The following is a 21,536-nucleotide window of genomic DNA, read 5'->3' as shown; positions in this document are numbered from 1 at the left end:
TCTGACTACATACACACTGGCGTCTGCGTCGAGCCCGATTGTGACGTATGTGACAAATGTCCCATCGGTTCAGTTACCAAGGCATTAAATGTGCGTCAGTTGATGGTCGACCACTGCCAATTTTGAACCGTCATTGTGAAACCTATAAATAGCCCCATTTCCTCACTATTTTAAACTTTTACCTTCAACTCTTCTCATTCCAACCTTCATAGTTCTTCACCTTCTCTAAAGTTCTCTATTTCCAGGTTCTAAAAATTTCTTTGCTTGTTCTTCACCAAACACCAATATATTTCAATTTCCCATCTTCTTTGTTCTTGAAAATTTAGATGGCCAAGATATCTAAAATTGTTCTGCAAAAAGAGGCCTCTTCTTCATCACGACCCGTCGGCGGTGAGGATGCGGCGGAGCCTCGCCTTGAGGAATTCATTCCGGTAGGGTGTTCAACTATTAGTGATTTTAAGGTTGAAAAACCTTCTTCGGTACCGGGTCGATGTGAGCCGATGTCAAAGTACTAGTGTACAATCACCGAGAAAATTCTCGTGAAAGTCAAACAAGAATGCAACTAGGACGATAAGCACGTGGTGGTCCCATTGCCTGATGAATCAATTACTACCCATATGGAAGGGTTCCTAAGTGTTTATACTTATCCTTTCACGTTGGGTCCTTTAGATCATGTCATCGTCGCCTTTTGCAAGAGATATGATGTGACCCTAGGCCAGATCCATCCTTCTTTTTGGAGAATTGTGATTCTTCTCCGTTTTTTCTCAAGCAAAATCGAGGGGTGTCTTTTCACCCTCGATCAACTTATGCGCCTTTATAGTCCCCGACTTTATCGAGAAGGGTTAATAAAGCTTGCTCGCCGAGCCAACAAAGCACCGTTCTCGAGTATAGACGAGACTCGTGATCGAGGTTGGATGTGCCGATTTGTTCCAGTCAAAACCTCAGACCTTATCCCTGCCGATGACATGCTATTTCCTGAGAAATGGAATATGAACCGTGATCACTTATTTCCCTTCGTTCGTTCTAATTTTGTGACTGCCTTTCATTTTCTTGATCTATTTCTTCTTTCTTGTTACAACTGTGTCTCGGATGCCTGAGCCGATTCCGGGTCTTAAACAAGAGGTTGAAGGTCTGGTACTGCAGAGACCGTACTCCGAGTGTACACAGGTGGAATTATCAAAGGGTCGATGGGAGGCCCGTAGTCATGGTAAGTCTCTTAATTTGTTTGCCATTTGCTCTTCTTTACTTTCTTAACCCCATTTATTCCCTTTGTAGGCCTTGGGAAGGACGTGCCATGAGGCCCCCATCTGGTGATGAGGAGTTTCATGTCCCGAAGCAGGTTAGAGAAAAGAAAGATAAAAGATGTTTTGAGTTCCCCGGTCTCGGAAAAGAAAAAACCGGCGAAGAAATTTTGCAAGCCAAAAGGGCCCCCCAGTGTTATGCCTTCGGAATCGATCCGCCGATTAAGGGACGAGCCCGAAGAAGGAGAAGAGGAATTAGCATGCGTACGGGCTAGTGTTGTGATACAATAATTTTCCGAATCAGCGGAAGTGAATAAGGGAACCCTGGCCATAATCCTGAAACAAGAAAAAGCCGAGACTATTCCGTCTCGAGCTGAGATGGTTGAAGGGGAGACCGAGGGTAGGACTTTTCGAGTAGTAGAAGATATCTCGAGGGATGAGTTCGGGATAGTTGATGTCACGACCCAAACCGATGGGCCGCAATGGGCACCCGGTACCTTACTCAACCGAATACCAACATAACGTATCTTTTTGTATCATGCTATCATGGGTAAATGAGACGTAAAGGCTGTCGTAGGATAACTAGAATAAAATATGTAATACCAACTTGGGCCTATAAGACCAAAATGATCACTCGTACACTAAACGTAGGCCGATAAGGCCATACAATCTTTTACGTACATGGCATATGTCTACAAGTCTCTAAGAGTAGATAAATACCATAAAGGTCGGGACATGGCCCCGCCATGCTAAACAATACACGTCCGAATCATACTGACCTAATAAGCTACTCCGGAGCAAATGAAGCGCACCAAAATCTTCTGCTGAGCTGATAGCCTACTTGGAGAACTCTCAACCTGTCTATCGGGACCTGCGGGCATGAAACGCAGCGTCCCCAGACAAAAAGGACGTCAATACAAATAATATACCGAGTATGTAAGGAATAAAAATCAGTAAATTATAGACGTGAAAGAAACATGGAGTAAAAGACTCGACATGTAAGTTTGAATAGCTCTGTGAATCATTTAATATTATAATGTCATGCATATGCATATAAATGTCATGCCATGCATAGGTATATACGTTCATAACATCATCAAGTCTCTGAGGGCATCCCATCATATCATCTCGGCTACTGTGGGCAAATCATCAACGTATACCAGCTGATCAGGTGGGGGTGCGTATATAACGCCAAAACTTTTTCCCATATCACATATACATATATATAAATATATACGCGTATATAATTCCATTTGGTCATAGGTCAATGTACATGTATAAATGAATGCAATGCATGAGAAGTACGTCAATAAAATCTTTCGGAATGTCATAAGACCACTATGCCTTGATTAATATCATGAAGTAAACTTTATCAACTTACGTATTTTCTGAGACCCATAAACAGATAATAGAATAATAGGACACATGGGGAATCAAGAACATAAGCATCTCTAGCATTTCTATGAATATAGTCATTTATGGAAGTTGTATATTTTGCTCGTTTCGTTTGTATTATTTGGACATGCCAAAAATAAAGAAGGGATAGCCTTAACATACCTTAACTCTATTGAGTCCTTAATACCTTCCAAGAAATTCTTCAAACAACTCAACTCAATCTACCATAGCATAAGGAGATTTAAAATCAGTGTTGAGTAAAGGCTAAGTCCGCAACTTAAACTAGTAGCTCGTTTACGTAAATTTGGGCAGCATCTCCCCTGTAACTAAGCCTCCTCCAATACCATATACCAACAACAATAAGAACACAACAATAAAAATATGTAAGCATCATTTTACAACCTTATCTCCATCACAATATACCAAAAAATAGCCCACACACCCTAATCACTTCATACATAAAATGACAACCAAAGTAGTGTCAAACAACCTAAAAAATATAACGACGAACGACCAGCCTACCATTCCGTAATTATGTAGTATTTCTCCACACCATTTGTCCTCCAAAACTACATTAAATATTAGAAAAATAGACAGCCCAAAGGCAACACGAAACAGCCCACAAAACAGTCCACTACAAGTCAAATAACTTAAACTCATGGCTTCCGATCACCGTCCCGTGAGTTCTAACTATTAGAAAACGAATTTATCAACCTTCCTTGATATTTAAGCACTTAAATACAGAAATTATGAATTTTATTAACTATTAAATACATTCCAAAACTCAAACTACAAAGAAAAAGAGAGGCGATATAGCGATACTTACGTCGTAGAGATCGTTTTAATGATATCGCTTCTTGATTTCGTATCCGGGATGATAATCTTGTTTGAAGCTCTTGTAGAGAGCTTAAGGGTAAGGTTAGGGGTGTTATTTGGGCGTGCTCCCTATAAAAATGGAGAAAGAGGCGAGATGGGATGTAAATATCCCATTTGTTTAAAAGGCAAAAAGGTGCTACTTGGCACCCTATGATTGACCCTTCTTCCAACACTTATAACTTTTTGTCCGGGTGTCGTATGAACAAACGGTTAAGTGAGTTGGAAACTACATTCCAAGAACTTCAATTTGGTATATAATATGTTCCAAAAAGACCTTATATAGCACATGAAATTTATTTCTTAAAAATCTCTGTTACAGGGCAAATCCTTAGTCGGTTTTTCCGCAACTTTAATCCAATTTTTCCCAAACTTCATATTTTATATCCAAATATCATATATAGCCATAATATGACTTTAAAATCATTTAAATCATGATAAAAAGTCTTATATTAATTATGTCACCTTGGGACGCACAAGGTGTTACAATTGATATTAGCGGATCCCCTCAGATTTCGGATGCTATGATCTGTGAGGCCAGTATGTTGGAAGGCCGATCCTATGAGGGCATTCAGGAGCCGACCGATATCCATGGTTTTCTGGATGTTCTGGAGTCAGCTTCCTCGGAGGAGGTTATTGGGTTCGGTGGATTACTGATACCAAAGAAAACATCATGGTCGGGCTCTACCGGGTCTTCATCGGTTCCAAAACTGGTGGACCGACCCGAAGCTGGGCCTCATCCGACTCCAATTGCGCCTAAACGGCCTCCTTTTTGGAGGCGAGGGTATCCATATTCTCTTTGAATTTTTCCCTCTCGGCCATTAGCTCATCTACGTGCGAATTGAGCCGTCCGATCCGTTCAAGACTCTGTCGAACCTGCAGAATCAGATTGTTAGTGGTTATCTCCAATTCATCTTCACTATCATGAAAAATTTGGAATAACTGCTCGGCCATCTCCTCGTGCTCATCCTGAGCCGCTGCCAAATCTGCTCAAAGTTTCTTGCTAAGAAGTTTGTAGGAGTCACTTATCTCAGTGAGTTTCCGAACCTCCGCCTCATACTCCTCTCGGATTCGGAGGAAAGCCTCGTGAAGCAACACCGAAGCCTACAAACATTGGAAAAAATGTTATAATTATCTACAACTCTAAGTATGAAGTAAATAGCAGAGATGCCATCGAAATTACCCGATTCAGAGCATGCTAGGCCTCGTTGAAAAGGTAGGTGGGTCCTACTACATTCATCACTGTTTGATCCTCTTCGGTCACCAAGGACTGGCAATCCCAACAGGGGGGGGGGGGATTCGGGTATCCTCCGGGACGGAGAGCACTACCTTCCGCCTACGATCGGGATCAACACTCGGGGTTGTTGGATAGGTTAGCCGGACGTGCTTATTATTGCTTACTTGATGGATATTCCGGGTATAACCAGATTCTTATTGCTCCTGAAGACCAAGAAAAGACCACTTTCACTTGTCCCTATGGCACTTTTGCATTCTCGTGGATGTCATTCGGGTTATGCAATGCACCGACAACTTTTCAACGGTGCATGATGGCCATCTTCACCGATATGGTGGAGGACTTTCTCGAGGTTTTCATGGATGATTTTTCTGTCGTGGGGAATTCTTTTCAAGAGTGCTTGGATAACTTGGATAAGGTATTGGCACGTTGTGAGGAAACTAACTTGGTGTTGAATTGGGAAAAGTGTCACTTTATGGTCGAGGAGGGCATTGTCCTCGGTCACAAGATTTCCAAGAATAGTATTGAGTTTGATAAAGCAAAAATTGAAGTGATATCCAAACTCCCTCCCCTACTTCCGTGAAGGGAGTGAGGAGCTTTCTAGGTCAAGCGGGATTTTACCGCTGATTCATCAAGGACTTTTCTAAGGTGGTAAACCCCTTGTGCAAACTCTTGGAGAAAGATGCCAAGTTCATTTTCAATGAAGATTGTATGAAGGCATTTGAACTACTCAAGTATATGTTGACTACCACTCCTATTATCACCACGCCAAATTGGAGCTTACCATTTGAGCTCATGTATGATGCAAGCGATGTGGCGGTTGGAGCGGTATTAGTGCAACGAATCAACAAGATCTTTCATCCGGTCTACTATGCTAGCAAGACCATGAACGAGGACCAAGTCAACTATACGGTGACCGAGAAAGAACTCCTAGCCATTGTCTTTTCTATGGAGAAGTTCCGCCCATACCTAATAGGTACAAAGGTGATTGTTCACACCGACCATGCGGCACTTCGTTATTTGATGAGCAAGAAAGACTCTAAGGCAAAGTTGATGCAGTGGGTGCTTCTATTGCAAGAGTTTGATCTAGAGATTCAAGACCACAAGGGTAGTGAGAATCAAGTGGTGGACCACTTGTCCCGATTGGAGGAGGAGGGAAGGCCACATGATGGCCTTGATATTAATGATTCATTTCCTGATGAACAACTCCTTTCCATTTCTATGACTGGGATGCCATGGTTTGCCGATGTGGCCAACTATCTTGTGAGTGGCATTGTTCCGAATGAGCTCTCTTCAAACCAAAGGAAGAAGCTCAAACGGGACTGCCTGGACTACTATTGGGATGAGCCATATCTCTTCAAAAATTGTAGTGATGGTGTTATCCGAAGATGTGTACCAGAAGAAGAACAATTGGGTATTCTTGAAGCTTGCCACTCTTCGCCATATGGTGGTCACCATGGTGGAGCGAGAACTGCTACAAAGGTGCTAAGCTGTGGATTCTATTGGCCTACCCTTTACAAGGACGCTAGCTATCTCGTTAAGCATTGTGATGAATGCCAAAGGGCCGGTGGGATATCCAAGAAAAATGAGATGCCTCTCACTACCATCCTAGAGATTGATATTTTTTATGTTTAGGGCATTGATTTTATGGGTTCGTTTGTGAGCTCATGTGGGAACACCTATATATTGGTAGTTGTGGATTACGTGTTCAAATTGGTTGAAGCTGTGGCTTTGCCCAATAATGAAGCTCGGAGTGTGGTAGCTTTCTTGAAGAAGAACATATTCACAAGGTTTGGTGCTCCAAGGGCCATTATTAGTGATTGGGGATCACACTTTTGCAACAAAACTTTTGATACTTTACTCTCCAAGTATGGTGTCACTCACAAAGTGTCGACCCCCTATCATCCTCAAGCAAATGGACAGGTTGAAGTCTCCAACCGGGAGATCAAGAGTATTCTGTCAAAGACTATGAATGCCAACCGGACAGATTGGTCGAAGAAACTTGACGATGCTCTTTGGGTTTATAGAATAGCTTACAAAACACCAATTGGTATGTCTCCGTATCGGTTAGTGTTTGGAAAAGCTTGGCACCTTCCGGTGGAACTTGAACATAAGGCTATGTGGGCATTGAAGAAGGTTAACCTTGAGTGGGATGTAGCTGCAAATCTTAGGGTGGAGCAATTAAATGAACTTGATGAGTTTTGGTTCCATGCATACTCCAGTTCATCCTTGTATAAGGACAAGATGAAGTACCTCCATGACAAGTATATCCGGAACAAAGAATTCAAAGAATATGATCTTGTGATTTTGTTCAACTCTTGGTTACGGATGTTTCCCTGAAAGTTGAAATCAAAGTAGAGTGGCCCATTTGAAGTTGTACATGTGACACCCTTTGGTGCTCTAGATTTGAAAAATAAGAATAATGAGGTGTTTAGAATCAACGGGCACCAGGTTAAACATTATCTTGGCAAGGTTGATGATGTCCACATTGTGGCGTTGCTCCATTTCAAGTGATTGATGGTAACATGCGTCGTGCCATGACGTTAAATCAGGCGCTTTTTGAGGCAACCCATGTCTTTTTTTTTCTTTTTTTTTTCTTTTTTAGATCGGAAAGGGTTTGTTTTGTGCTAACTAGTTTTGAAGTGTATGCAGGAATGGGTGTGCATGGCAGGGACTGTGCAAGAAAATTTGGCTAAGTGTCAAAATGCATGGTCTCTAAAGTTTGGCCTTTCAAAAATGCTAAACAAATTGCAGTCGCACACATTTTTGTGCGGTCAGCACTAATGTTGCGGCTGCACTCACTTTTGTTCGGTCCGCAACGAGACCTCTCAAAGGCAGGTAAGGAGTGCGGTCCGCATCAAAATTATGCGGCCGCACTCAGGTAAAAATCTGGGCCCCACAGATAAAAGTATAAATAGGGCTTCTCTCATCATTTTACACTTTTTGATCTTCTGAGCCTGAAGCTAGACTAGCACAGTAAATTTCCCTATTGCTCTCAAATTGTCTCTTATTTTATCACCTACATCTTCATAACTGGTATGTTAATTCCATCTATAGATTTTTCATTTTTTGTTTTGTTTTGTTCTTTGATTTAGGGTTAATTACATGTCTAAAATGTTAATAGTTAGTCTTTTTCTGCTTACAATCACGTGGGTAGCATATTAAGTGTTAATTGGGGTCTGGGTAAGTAGCTATCCATGTTTAATTGTGCAAACCATGTCTAGATTATGAACAGATAGCATGAGCCCTAAAAAGTGCCCGTGAATTTTGAATTATGCGGCCGCATTCATTTTTGTGCGGTCTGCACTAGAGGCTATGTAGCCGCACACACTTTTGTGCGGTCCGCAGCTCTCTGAGTTAGGAAAATTTTGTGCTTGAATTGTGCAGCTGCACTCAAAATTGTGCGGTCCGCTGTGAACTTGTGTGGCCACACTCATTTTTGTGCAGTCCGCACTGATGAAACATCAGAGACCCCAGTAGTCTGAATCTAGGGCTGTGCAGCCGCACTCAAAATTGTGCGGTCCATACATTTTGTTATGTGGCCGCACTCACTTTTGTGTGGTCCGCACTAGGCAGTTTGCGGCCGCACTTACTTTTTTACGGTCAGTACTGCCCCTTCTGAGACTGCTTTACTTCAATTGTTATGCATGCACATTTGATTTACAAATCTAACTGACTCTTATCCTTATGTATTGCAGACAATAGTTCTCTCACATGGTAGAGGAGATGCATCGCAAAGGAGGGCAGAACCCTCCCGAGGCCCAGGTTGAGGTAAAAGCAACCTACCTCTAGCACTTGAAAAGGTTATAAGTAAGAAAGCTACAACCAACAGACCTCCCGAACCCTCAGAAACCATTGAGTATGTCCCATCTGGGGAAGCTTCTGAGGGTAACTCCGTGCAATCACAGCCGAAAGCCCAATCACAACGGTTTTCTAGTAGATTCCACCTAGTAGATGAGTCGTCTTCATCTGCCAGTTCCTCTGATGGTTCGGAAGAGGGTAGTCAAGCCTCTGAGCCCTCTTCCTCACATGCTCCAGCTGATCCAATTAATGTGGACGATGATGATGATGTCCCAGACGATGGGAGATAGGGGGATACTAAAGTATGAGGTTTGGAGAGATCGAAGAGACCAGATATATGGGAGGACAGATTCGTCAGTACTGCTGCCTTTGCTAAACTTAGGGAATGGTGGCCGCAGCGGTCACTGACCCTTGAGCGGTAGTTCTCGATGAAAGGTCTAGACAAGCACAACCCCAATGTCCTCTGATAATTCCGGGAGCGAAAATGTTGGAAATTGTTCACCCACCGCATTATGGATGCCAATGAGTATTTTGTCAAGGAATTCTACGCCAATGTAGCTCATATCAAAAAGGGTACCAAGCTGACAAAAGTTCAAAATTTGAAAATCAAGTTTGATGCTTGCACCTTGAATACGTATGTGGGGTTTGAGGAAGTGGAGGCAGTCCAATACCCGGAGAAGCTAGCTATGGGTGACACAACTCGCCCATGGCTAGCTGATTTTCTGGCAATTCGAGGGTCAACACCTCCGTGGCTCATAACAGGAGTTCCAATAGTCCGAGCCACCCTAAACTTTGAAGCAAAAGGGTGGAAAACGTTCGTGTGTTGCTGCATTGACCCATGCCTCAATGAAAACATGCTTCCACTTCCCCGTGCAGTCTTGGTGGATTCAATTATGGTGGGGTATCCGATAAATATTGGTGCCATCATGTCCCCCAACATCGCTTTAGTTGTCCAGAAGGGTGAAAGATCCTATCCGTACCCGAACTTCCTTATAGAATATTTCAAGGATCAAGGGGTGGAGCCAAGGCATTATGACATCGAGGTGAAGGCCAAGAAGCCTTTCTCTTGGTACCAACTTCAGGGAGCTGACAACCCGAAATTCAAGGGTAAAGCTACTACCTCCACTGGCCAGTCTAAGGAACCAACGGTAGTGGTTACTGATTCAGCTGCCGAGCCATCCACCGCAACCGGCACTTCTACTGGGACAACAACCATGCCACCTTCATCTTTCGGACCACCTACTTCTTCTAGACTATCAGTGCCATTATCAGTGCTGGCTTCATCTACATATCCTCAGACTGCGCTGCGAGTCTCAACAACTGGATGCAGGCAGCTACTACAAAGCTGACTGATATATCCAGTGTTGTTGCAGCACAGTCCTCAGCCCCAGCAGAGCCACAGGTACCTCCGTCAGTGGAGGAAACATTGAAGAAGATTCTGGAGAACCAGAAGAACATTATTGATACTCTGGCGATGCACGGGAAGGTCATTGAGGATTTGGGCAAACAGGTCAAGAAGATGCGTAGATCCTACGCATCAAAGAAGTCGGTAGAGAAGCTGAGCAAAGCGGTTGCAGAGATTGCATCTGCCAGAGATCTTCCATTGGACTTGCTTATGGAGCAGACAGTCCCAGCACCAGAGGTAGCAACCGACCAGTCTGAGGAGCCGGTTGCAACTGCACACACTGCTGAGGAGATGATACACATGCTCAGCAACCCAGTTATCCCTCAGCCAGGAGATGATGACATACAGTTAGAGGAGACAGAAGGTGCTGATGATCCCATGCAGACTGAGAACTCACAGGGAATTCTCTTGACTCTCTACCCCTTCCCTATTCTTATTTTTATTAAGCATTGGGGACAATGCTTATTTTTCATTTGGGGGGTGGTCTATTTTGATTAACTGACATTTGACATTTGGCATGTAATAACTCTGATACTATTTTTCTTTCATTCTTATTTTCCCTTTGGTATGTATATATTCTCCCCATTTGATGTATATATTCATTTCCCTTATGTATATATTCATTTGACTTCGGTTTGTATATTCATTTATCTTGCTTCCCGTAGTTTACTTCATAGCTTCTTTAGTTTGCTTTTCCTTAGTAGTATAACTTCTTATTCACTTTAGTAGCTTCTTTTTAAATTGTTAGCTTCTTTTATGTTTTGAATGAACAATAAGCCTTTGGTTTTCTTAATGCCACGGTTCTTTACAAAGGTGGATTTTGTGTGAACCGGGTGGCTCTTCCCAACGATGAATGGCGTGACAACCTTCTTAAGGGATTGGGTCCGTTTTCTTTTATGTTTTGACAAAATATAGTAGTAATGAATAAAAGTGTCTCGAGCATGCTTCACTTGGTACCAACATATTTACCTCTGACCTTATGGTTAAAAACAAAGTTGTTGACATAAAATAGCTCTAGTTGTGACCTTTAGACTCTTGTGTTGACTCAAACAGTCATCGAATGGTTCATTTGAGCCATTTGTGAATCTCAATCTTAGCTAGGGTTGTTGTGGGCCCTCGACTCCATTCTCTTTAGCAATCCCATAGCGTGAGAGGTGAGGTATTGAATTGCAAGTCCAAGTTTCAGTGCCAATAGTCTAGAACTTGCCCCGAGTGTTTTTCTAGGTGAAATTCTAAGTATAACTTGGCTTGAGAAATGATTGTAGGCTCTCCTTGATCCAATTAGAAATTAAAATCTTCCATAGCCTACCAATGTGATATCCCTAATCAACCCCTTTGAGCTGAAGCCTTTGTCTTTCAATAACCAAGTTACAAAACTTTATCTATTCTGAAATGACCCTCTCTTGGCACCCAGTATTTCCTTAGCATTCTTGAGAAACAATTGGTAAAAATATAAGTTTGGGGGAGAGACGAGGAGTTTGCAGTGATGAAAGGTACAAAGAAGAGAAAGAAATGAAGAAAAGGGAAGGCAAAAGGGAAAGAAAGAAAGAACAAAAAAAATGACATAAAGAAAGTGAATAAAGTGAAGAGTTGAAGGGAATTCAAAAGAAAATGAGGATAAAAGGCTGAAGTAAATAGAAAAGGAGAAGAATGAATGTCATGATCAAGAAAGAGTAACGTTACGTCTCTCTAGTTCCCCCAAGGAAGAATAAAATGACTCAAAAAGTCGAGAAAGTATGAGCCGAAAAGAGAAAATGGAGTGCTTAAGGAAAGATGAAACCATTCTATTCCAACAAATCCGACCTTGATCTAAAAGCCTTCAATACATTTCGTAAAAGCCCTACATGATTTCAAGTTGAGTGAGCTTACATTAGTGGTGATTTACATGAGGAGCAAGCTTATGGTACTTAGAGCCGGACATGTGGCATTCTTTTGAGAGAGATTAGCGAACTTTTCACAATCCTTGTATCGAGTGCTGCATTCTAAAGTGAGATGTGCTAAAGGAGAGTAGAGGAGGAGGAGTTTGGGATCCACAATGACCTACGCGAACGAATGAGCTTCCTTGATAAATAGAGTCAACTCTTGATGCTCTAGTGTCACATTAGAAAATCATTGCATTGTTGATAATTCACATGTGTTGTGGGTAATTGTTGGTCCCAATTGATGTGTGATTGATTCACCTTAGGCCAGCTGAAATATCTTTTTTTCTAGTGGAGATGGGAATTGCCTTATTTGCTTGAGGACAAGCAAAAGCTTAACTTGGGGGAGTTGATAAGTGGGGATTTTGACCGATTATTTGCTCTCTTTTACTTGTGATTTAGCTCAAAAATGCTTAAAGGCATTCCCGGAAACTAACAAAATATGCTTACTTACAGGAATATTGGGACACGAGCCAAATAAGTCAAAATCAACTCATAAAGGAGTCAAAAGTGAACAAGAACAAAAACAGGGTAACAAGGCAAGCAGTGCGGCCGCAGAGGGGAGATTCAGAGAGTAGTTTTTGGGCCAGCTAAAGGCATGCGGACCGCACCGAAATTGTGTGGCTGTAGGAGGCCAAGTGCGGCCGCATTCATTATTATGCGCTCCGCAAGGTTGAAGAATCAGAGAGCTGTGTCAAGTCCAAAAAAGCAAGGAGTGCGGACCGCATAATCATAAATGCGGCCGCACCCATTTTTATGCGGACCACAAAAGCCCCTAAGTCCCAAGCCCAAGTTCCCAAGAATGCGGACCGCACAATAATTGTTCGGCCGCAGTATTTAGACTTGTTCATGATTGAACCCTAGAATCAATGGTTGCAAACATTGATTCATGCCTATTTGACTTAGCCTCTACTTGAGAAAGAGAGACTAAGTCTAGGAAAACTTAGCTAACAAGAAATTAGGATGAACTCAAGAAATTGATAGCCCCAATTAAAGGGTTAAACCTAGAGATAGTAATACCCGACTTAAGCTAATATTACTTGTATAGTGCAAATACCCAATTGGGCTTGAGAAAGCCAAATTGGGCAAAATCACTCAAACTACCGAGAGGTATAGAGTGAGTACCCAGATATGATTGCTACAGCATGACCCCAACTAATCAAATTTTCCCTGGAGTTTACAGCCCATTAGATAACCACCTAGGTAGAAGTCACGACCCTAGTCCCTTTTAATCATTTGAAAAACTCAAAACCAAAAATAGTGTCCTTAGGTTTATACTTGCAAACAATAGAGTAAAGTAGAAGTAGAACACCAATCAAGTTGTGGAAGTGTAATTGGAGCCAAAACTTGCAATTAACTTAGGTATACACCTAATCCCATATTCTAACTCCCTGAGGATTCTATCTCAACCTTCGTTAGGTTTATTATTGCATCGGCCGCCTCATTACTTAACTGTGGCGTGGGTTTGGCCTACATCAATGTTCACATCCTCTGGCGAAGTTGGTCCTCCCTTTATCGCTTAACAACTCTTTTAGGTGCCCTTTCCATAACATGTTTACGACCTCTTTTTTGAGGGCGATGAAGTCTTTCGTTTTGTGCCCATGTTCCTGGTTGAACTCACAGAGGGTGTCGGAGGTAAGTGTTATGGGGTCAGTTCGAGTGACTCTATCAGGGTCAGATGTCTGCGACCGACTATGAGGTGAGATTCTCTAAGTTATCTTGCCATGCACTATGATATTCCCCACCGATGCAAAGAGAGTGCAGAGGTTTATTATGGGTTTGTACTATGGTATCCAGGTCACTATGGCCCGCGAGGTTGAGATAGGGACTCCTTACGAGCAGGTTGTGGAGATAGCTTGGAGGATCGAGGGTATTTGTCACCAGGGCTGAGAGCAGACGTCGAGGGACAAGTGATTTCGATATTCTGGAGGTTCAGTGGTGCTCCGTCTGGGAGCAGAGGTTAGTATGTGAGGGGTCAGTCTAATAGGCCTACATATCTTGCACTGTTGCCTTTTGAGGGTGCTCCAGTGCGGCCCTATTTCAGCGCCATTCCAGAGAGCTCCTACTGTCCACCGGCTATTCAGGGTTCTCCAGTGGGAGTTCAGGTCCCCATAATTACACTTAGGGTCAGTCATCTTCCGCACCGAGAGGTTGTTTCGAGTGCGGGGATCTTGTTCATGTGAGGATATTCTAGCCCAAGCTTCAGGGCAAGACAGTACAGCAGGGTCATCAGCCTATAATTGATGCACCAGCTGCTGCACCAGCCGTCCGGTCACTCAGAGGTGGAGGGAAGGTGGGTAGGGGCTGTCCTAGAGGTGGAGACCAATCAGGTGGCGCTCCAGCTAGGTTCTACGCCTTTCCAGCCAGACCAGATGCAGTCTCCTCAGATGCCGTTATCACAGGTATTATTTTTGTTTGTGGTAGGGATGCTTCGGTACTATTTGATACAGGGTCTACGTATTCATATCATCATATGTTTTATCTCTATTTGCTCATTTTCTAGGTGTTCCTTGCGAGTCCTTAGGTACTCCAGTATATATATCCACGCCAGTGGGCGATTCTGTTATTATGGATCGGATTTAGCGGTCCTGTATCATGACTTTCTATTGTTATGAGACTAGATCGGATCTTCTGTTGCTCGATATGACCGATTTTGAGGTCAACATGGGCATGGATTGGTTGTCTCCATACGATACCATCCTTGATTGCCATGCCAAGACGGTTACCTTGGCGATACTAGAGTTGCCTAGATTGGAATGGAAGGGTTCATCTGTCAGTGCATCTAGTCGGGTTATCTCTTTTTTGAAGGCTCGACACATGGTCGAGAAGGGTTGTTTGGCTTATCTAGCTTATGTTCGGGATACTGCTACAAAAACTCCGACAATTGATTCAGTGCATGTGGTCCGGAAGTTCTCCAATGTGTTTCCTTCTGATCTACCAGGCATGCCACCAGATCGTGATATTGGTTTCTGTATTGATTTGGTTCCAGGTACCCAGCCTATATCTATTCCACCATACTGCATGTTTCTGAAAGAGTTGAAGGAGTTGAAAGAACAGCTTGAGGAGTTGCTAGCAAAGGGGTTCGTCATACCGAGTGTGTCGCATTAGGGTGCACTGGTGTTGTTTGTGATGTGCATTGATTACCGCCAGTTGAACAAAGTTACCATTAAGAACAAGTACCCATTGCCACATATTGATGATTTGTTTGACCGGTTGCAGGGTGCCAGGGTGTTCTCTAAGATTGACTTGAGATCGGGGTATCATCAGTTGAAGATTCGTGATTCGGATGTTCCGAATACGGCTTTCCGGAATAGATATCGCCACTATGAATTTTTAGTGATGTCCTTCGGTTTGATCAATGCCCTGGCAACATTTATGGATTTGTTGAATCGGGTATTTAGTTAATATATTGACTCGTTTGTCATTGTTTTCATTGATGACATATTGATCTACTCGCGTAGCATGGAGGAGCACGAGCAACATCTGAGAGTTGTGTTCCAGACCTTGCGGGAATAGAAGCTACATGTTAAGTTCTCTAAGTGCGAGTTTTGGTTAGGTTTTGTGACATTCTTGGGGCATGTTGTATCACTCAAGGGTATTAAGGTAGATCCCAGGAAGATCGAGGTAGTTAAGAGTTGGCCTCGTCCTACCAACGACCGAGATCAGGAGCTTCTTGGGGTAGCAGGTTATTATCGCCATGTTTGTGGAGGGCTTCTCATCTATTGAAGCACCTTTAACTAGATTGACCCAGAAGGGTGCTCCGTTATGATGGTCCGATGATTGCGAGGCGAGCTTTCAGAAGCTCAAGACCGCATTGACTACAGCACCGGTGTTAGTGTTGTCTTCCGGTTCAGGGACGTATAATGTGTATTGCGACGCTTCACGTGTTGGCCTGGGTTTTTTATTGATGCGTGAGGGGCGAGTTATTGCATATGTTTTACGTCAACTGAAGCCCCACGAGAAGAATTACTATGTACACGATTTAGAGTTGGCCGCAATAGTTCATGCTCTCAAGATCTGGAGGCATTATCTTTATGGAGTGTCCTGTGAGGTTTACATCGATCATCGCAACTTGCAGCATTTGTTAAAGCAGAGGGATCTCAATTTGAGGCAGCGTAGTTGGCTTGAGTTACTAAAGGACTATGATATTACCATCCTCTATCATCCAGGCAAGGCGAATATGGTTGCAGATGCCTTGAGCAGAAAGGCTGAGAGTATGGATAGTTTGGCGTTCATTTTAGCAAATGAGAGGCCATTGGCTTTGGACATTCAGCCATTGGCTAACAGACTTGTGAGGATAGATATTCCGAGCCTAGTCGAGTTCTTGCATGCGTCATTACTCAGACTTCATTATTCGAGCAGATCAAGGCTTGCCAGTATGACGATCCACACTTGTTGATTCTTAGGGAGACAGTACTACAGGGTGGTGCCAAGGAGGTTACTATCGGTGATGATGGTGTTCTGCCACTCCAGGGTCATCTATGTGTTCCTAATGTTGATGGATTGAAGGAGAAGATTCTAGAGGAGGTACACAGTTCTCGATATTCTATTCATCTAGGTGTTATGAAGATGTATCGCGACCTGAGGCAGCATTATTGGTGGCGGAGCATGAAGAAGGACATAGTTGAGTATGTAGCGATGTGCCTAAATTGCCAGCAAGTTAAGTATGAGCACCAAAGGCCAGGTGGCCCACTTCAGTAGATGGTTATACCCGAGTGGAAATGGGAGCGCATTATTATGGACTTCGTAGTTGGGTTACCGTGGACTTTGAGGAAGTTTGATGCAGTTTGGGTCATTATCGATAGGTTAACCAAGTCGGCACACTTTATTCCGGTTGTGACTACGTATTCTTCAGAGAGATTGGCCTATATTTATATTTAGGAGATTGTTCGGTTATGTGGTGTGCCTGTTTCCATCATTTTAGATAGAGGCCCTCAGTTAACTTCACACTTCTGGAGAGCAGTACAGAGCGAGTTGGGTACCCGGGTAGAGCTCAGCATAACCTTTCATCCGCAGACCAACGGGTAGTCAGAGCGGATGGTTCAGATCTTGGAGGACATGCTCAGAGCATGTGTGATTGACTTCGGAGGGTAGTGGAATCGATTCTTGCCTTTGGCCGAGTTTGCTTATAACAACAGTTATCAGTTCATCATTGAGTTGGCTCCATTTAAGGCTTTGTGTCATGACCCAAAATCCCACCACAGGCGTCGTGATGACACTTAATCTCTAAGACTAGGTAAGCCGATTTTAATTACAATTCAAGCCATTTTCTTTTGAAATAGATAATCGAAACCCACAGCGAAAATAATTATAACAACCTCCCAAGACTGATAATACAGAGTCACGAACTCTAACTGAATACATGCAATGATCTCAAGGATCGAATATACAATATTGTTAGAATAAGAATTGACAGTACAATAAAATAGAAAGATTCCAAGTGACTGCAACGACCAAGCAGCCCTACCTTAAATCCTTGCGATCATACTCTAACTCTGTCCGAATCCGATATCTCCAATGCCTGGCTCTGCACAAAAATGTGCAAAAGTGTAGCATGAGTATACCACAGTCGGTACCCAGTAAGTATCAAGACTAACCTCGGTGGAGTAGTGACGAGGTACAGTCAAGACACTCACTAGTCATTTAACCTGTGTAATATAGTAATATACAAAGATAATAGAAAACAAATAGCAGTGACGGCAACAAAGATCAACCAGGGATATGAACAACAAGGCAACAAGAACACCATAAATATTGCTCAAACTAATAACGAACACAAGTACAACCAATTAATCAAGTCCTTCAAATATACGCCTTTCAAATGTAAGTCCTTCAAATATAAATCTTTTACATATAAGTTTTTCAAATAGAAATCTTTCGAATATAATTCATTCAAATAAATATCTTTCGAATATAATTCCTTCAAATAAATATCCTTCGAGTATAATTCTTTCAAATAAAATTCATTCTGTGACACCTCATTTCATAATCATAGAACACGGGTCTCAGCCCACTTTCATATTTTCACGGCACCTCGTGCCCATATCTCTATTACAACCGCACGGACAACTCACGTACCAAAATATTAATGTATATAAGATACGCAGGATAAATTTATTTTCAATAGAGTAAGTTTACAATTTTTAAACCAAGTAAGAAATCAACATAGAAATGAGTTTATTTTTGAACTCGTTTGGGTGAAGAAAATGACATTTCAATTAAAATGAAGCATCTGATAGCTACTGATTTGGATATAAAATTTATCAAATTAAAACATAATTGCAAATTTCTTTTATTCAAAACAACTCAAACCTGAAAAACTAGTAAAAAAACCAGAAACACAAATCCTTAGAATCTCATACGAAAAGCCAAAGCCAACAAAATACAACAAGGAATACAAAACACATAATAAATCAAATAATACATCACGAATAAATACAAGAATTTACATATCACAAAAAATAAAATAACCAAAGGCAAGTGCAACCATAGAGAAATATCAACAAAGAGCACTTCCGAGGTACCGCCTCGTAGTCCCAAATCATAAATAAATTTCAACAAAAGGGTACTCCCGAGGTACCGCCTCGTAGTCTCAAATCATAAATAAATTTTAATCTTTCCTTATAACAGCGCGGGATCCTTCACATTTAGTTTTTAAAAATTATTTTTTCCGAAATAACATCCCGCATTTTAGCCCACCTTATCACACCGCATGACTTCTAGTAGTTTCCCAACTAGCCACGCGTATCAAGCCCACCTTATCTCACCGCATGCGTTTCAACACCCTGACCTTATATCACCACACGTGTATTAATATCATAATATTTCACAAATCGCACCTCAAGTGCCCAAATATCACACCATAACACAACTTGCACCTCAAGTGCTCAAATATCACAACATATTATAAATTGCAACTCAAGTGCTCAAATATCACCACATATTAGAAATTGCAACTCAAGTGCTCAAATATCACAACATATCACAAATTGCACATCAAGTGCTCAAATATCAAAACATATCACAAATTGCATATCAAGTGCTCAAATATTACAACTTGCCACAGAAATCAACAATACATTATTTTTCATAATAAGGAGCCCATGGCTCGACCATAATGTGCACAAAAGTCTTAATAAAACTATCCGGGAGTGAACAACTCAACAGAATAATATTTCACAATTCAACACTTTGCCTCAATATGATTTACAACCTTTATAACTCACTACCAATTTCAACAACATGAATTGAAAAGTAATCCATCAAGGAACAACGCCTTCTTTAATCCAAATTTTTGGCAAGTAGATTAGAGCCTCGTTTTAAATTTATTTAATAAATTATTTGTAAATGAATAATCCACAATGAAATTATCTCTAGGAAATATCAACTCAACAAATATACGGGATTCACATAAAAATCAAGGTGGCAATCACACCAAATTATCATATAAAAACAAATCCAATTTAATATTTAAGGGTGTCTAAGAATTTTAACCGGTATAATTTGTAAACATAAGCCAAGTACGTACTCATTACCTCGCGTACACGGCTTTTAACATTTCACAAATGGCACATACGACTCGATGCCTAAGGGATAATTCCCCCACTCGCGGTTAGGAAAGATACTTACCTTTTTGAAGTTATGCCGATATTCCAAAATAGATTTCTTGCTTGAATTGACCTCCGGACAGCTCAAATCTATCCAAATTGATTGTATAACTTCATTAAAATTAATCAGAAACAATTCCGGATAATAAAACGTCAACTTAAAATTTTGCATTAAAAAATCAACAAAAAAAATCAACGAGGGGCCCGCCTCTCGGAACCCGACAAAAGTTTGACGAAATCCGAACACCCATTCCGATACGAGTTCAACCATACCAAATTTACAAAATTCTGATAACGAATCGACCTCCAAATCTTAAATTTTCGTTTTTGAAAGATTTTGCAAAAATCTCATTTTCTTCCAATTGATTCACTAATAAAAGATGAAAATAATCATGGAATCATGAAATATAATGAAAATCGAGTAGGAAACACTTACCCCAATCAATTTGATGAAAATCCTCTAAACAATTGCCCAAATCCGAGTTACCTAGCTCCAAAAATGTTGAAATGAGCTGAAAAAAAAGCTGCTCAACAAAAACCCATTCCCGTCACTAAAAATCCATTTTCCGTCACTAAAAGTGTCACGACCCAAATCGATGGGCCATGACAAGTGCCCGAGTCCTACCTGCCGAACACCCCTAAGCATGCGTCTAAGATATAAACATGAATTAAGGGTAGGTCATGAATAACATCTGTCAATAAACTGCTAAATTACGTGAATAACATACGTGAAGAAAATATGTCCAAAAGATATATATACATATACATGCGGAATATGGTAGGGCGAGCCGACAAGGATGCTATAGACAACTATATATCTAAAACTAGAAGTCGACAATACCACATACTATCCAACTATACATGACTATCTACAAACCCATAATAAAGTGTACAACTGTATAAAGGACAAGACTGGGCCCCGTCATGCCCATATATGTATACAAATATATCGTACCAAAACCCAAAAGAAGCTCCGGATCAAATGGAGCACACCAACTCTCGCCGAACAAGGATTCAAAGAAAGGGGACTGTCAGCCTATCTACCTGAACCTGCGGGCATGAAACGCAGGCCCCAGGAAATAGGAGCGTCAGTACGAATAATGTACCGAGTATGTAAGGCATGAAAATCAGTACATATAAGACATAAAAGAAATATGGAATAAAGGAATTCGTTTGTGAGTCTAAATAACTTTGTGAACCCTGAAATATTTATAATGTCATGCATGTGCGTATGAATGTCGTATCATGCATAGGTATATATGTACATAACATCATCAAGCCTCTAGGGTCATCCCGTCATATCACCTCGGCCTCAGTGGACGAAATCATCAACGTATACCAATTGATCAGGTGGTGGTGCATATATAACGCTGTAACCTTTCCTCATAGCCCATATACATATATATACGCGTATATAACGCCATCTGGTCATGAGCCAATGTGCATGTATAAATGAATGCAATGCATAAGAAGTTAATAAGATTTCTCGGTATGTCATAAGATCAATATGCCTTCGGATAAATTTTATCAATTACGTATTTTCTGAGACCCATGAACAGACAATAGAATAATAGAACACATGGGGAATCAAGAACATAGGAACCCGTAGTACTTTTAAGAATAGTGGCATTTATGAAAATTGTACGTTTGCTCGTTTCATTTGTATCATATGGATCATACCAAAAAGAAAGAAGGGATAGCCTTAACATACATGAGCCGATTATCTTGACAATCCCTTTAACACACTTCAATCGCGACAAAATACGTAACGGCGAGATCGAAGTAGGAAAAATTCCGTATGATATTCTTGAGAAAGGTTACACTGTGCTCCCTTAGAATTGCAAGTCACGTTGCTATTACATTAAGTATTTTCGTATGAATTCCTTTGTAGCTTTCATCCGTTACTTTGCAGATACATGTATCTCCCTTTAATGAATTAGCGAGGTCTCTTATCATAGTGGGTTGTGGGCCCCACTTGATATGGATTACTTTGCAAAATTTTCTAAATATGCCACCTAGCCACATAAGCCAAAGAGTCATTGTTTGGTCTTAGCAAACATA

This window comes from Nicotiana tomentosiformis, chromosome 4 (genome assembly GCF_000390325.3).
Source record: "Nicotiana tomentosiformis chromosome 4, ASM39032v3, whole genome shotgun sequence".
NCBI classification, from domain to species: domain Eukaryota; kingdom Viridiplantae; phylum Streptophyta; class Magnoliopsida; order Solanales; family Solanaceae; genus Nicotiana; species Nicotiana tomentosiformis.
This window is presented reverse-complemented; position numbering follows the sequence as displayed.